The sequence below is a fragment of the Oratosquilla oratoria genome, chromosome 5, assembly GCF_046742065.1.
Source record: "Oratosquilla oratoria isolate Oo_2021 chromosome 5, ASM4674206v1, whole genome shotgun sequence".
NCBI lineage: Eukaryota > Metazoa > Arthropoda > Malacostraca > Stomatopoda > Squillidae > Oratosquilla > Oratosquilla oratoria.
In genome coordinates this window covers 52,190,689-52,193,188 of record NC_134781.1, presented here as the reverse complement: position 1 = coordinate 52,193,188, position 2,500 = coordinate 52,190,689, and positions in this window count along the sequence as shown.

Genomic DNA, 2,500 nt, shown 5'->3' with positions numbered 1-2,500 from the left:
CTTTAAAAATTTGTTTAGTTTATATTATAATTTTCAGTGCAAATAATACATAGTGAAAAGATACAAAGTGGGTTATAGTGTGGACCAACTGTCTTACATTACAATTTATACATTTTAGAAAATTCTTTACAAATAAAGTTGTCTAGTTTATATAATCCTAGACTAAGGTTTATATTATTATCTTGTGTGGTCTTGATTAAACTGTTTTCGATTACATTTCTTTCGACTATATTGTTACTATAAGTTATTATTTTAGCTTCTTCCCAATTAATAGGGTGGTTAAATGTACTGAGGTGTTGGAAAATACCACTGGACATATTTCCATCTTTAACACATTTCTTATGTTGTTTGATTCTAACTTCGAGGTCGTTTGCTGTTTGACCGATGTAGAACTGGTTACATGACTTACAGGGGATTTTGTATATACACCCTTTGGGAATTTTTTTTTAATTGTTGATGAGGTATTTTTTAACAGTGTTACTATTCATAAAGGCTTCATTAACATTAAATTTCTTGAGTAGCTTGGGGACATTGACTATGTTTTCATTAAAGGGTAATACCAATAAATTGTTGTAGACAAGTTGGACCACACTATAATCCATATTGTCTGTACCTCTGCAACTTTCACTATTTATTATTTGTACTGAAAAATTATAATATAAACTAAACAACTTAATTCAAAGAAAAACTTATAAGATGTATAAATGTAAACATGTAGGACATTTCCGCACCCATTGTAAACGCGGACGGACAGTTAGTCCATGGGTACTACCTCACCTATCTGACCAGGATGTCTCCACGTCCCCTATGTTTCCCACCTATATATTCTGCACCTTTGTATCTATCACTATGTATTATTTCCACTGAAGATGTGAATACACGAAAGCGCTCTGCTTTAATAGTCTTTCTTCGTGGTCAACCTTGCATTTTCAGGAACACACGCTTCCAGTGTTTTTCCTGTATGTATATATATATATATATATATATATATATGTATACATACATGTATGTATATATGTATATATATACATATGTATATATATATATACATATATATATGTATATATATATATATATATACATATACATATCTATATATAAATATATATATCCCTACCTGGGGTATTGGCTGCATATTATTGTGGGGTTGAGAGCTGCTCAGCAGCATTCGGCTGAGACTTTAGGGTCTATATGGGGCGCCTCTACGGACCAGAGCACACATACGTTTTCTGTGAAATAATTGATATTAATGGGAACATATAATGATAGACATGAAAATAGGAGTTAGAACTTTTACTATTTTTAGTATGTAATGTGATTCTTAGTCGTGATTCCCATCCCGACAGAATGATGTGATAAGGAGATTTATATAAAATAAATACACGGATGGATCGAGCATGGCGATCGAAAGAACCTTTTGTATTTGGTTGTAGGAAATAATAAGAAATCGTGTGTGAAAGGGATTGTGGCCGAAAGTGCTCTCTCCCAACGATAAAGAAAAATTATGTGATTAGGTTAGAATACGGGTTAGGTTAGAATATTAGGTGTAAAGTGATATTTACAAAGGTGGCCGGACGGTTAATTGCGTAATACCCATACGTTCTGTTCACGCAATAGGAGTATTGAATCTTTACCCTTTTTTCGATACCTCTCTATATTCTATAAATTGTTCATTAATGGTAATCCAGGGTAAGTTTTTTTTTTTTTTTTTTTTTAGCAGTTTAAGTTAATATATAATTGGATAGGAATCTCAAAGGAAAAGAAACGAACATTCCTGTACGGTAGGTAAGCGTTACATATCTAAACCGCATGACGTGTTTGCTATGAGTGTATTTACGTATCATGTTTATTTTACACCAAATACCAATAAAATAGGTAAATGTACATTGTACTAATAATATTGTCTCATAGATCGGTAAACCAAATTGTTGGAAACCTGAAATTTTCTTTAATCCACTTTAATCTGGATTTCACATTTATAAGTAACACAAAAACGGCCTAAAAGGGGAGAATGGCATAAAACAGTGTATTAATCACGAGCTACCACGCGTTCTAATATAAATTTAGCTTTGTGGTTGGGATGGTCGTAGCGAAGCACGGAACCGTCTTGCAATTACTAATCAAAATAGTCTGACTTAACGTAGGATTTCCTAACCAACAATGTATAGATATATTTGACTAGTTGTCATCCTCATACGTGGCGCTCGGGGTTGAACACTATCTCATGAAGGCGTTCTATACATCTCGCCCACCTATTCATTGAAAAATGTATCGTAGTTGCCGAGTGTGACACTTCATATTTTGGTAGAGCAGTGGTGGGAATAACGTCCATTTATTAACATTATATCGCGGTAAACATTCTGTTACTACACACACACACGCATACACATACATATATGTATATATATATATATATATATATATATATATATATATATATATATATATACATATACATATATACATATATATATACATATATACATATATATATATATAT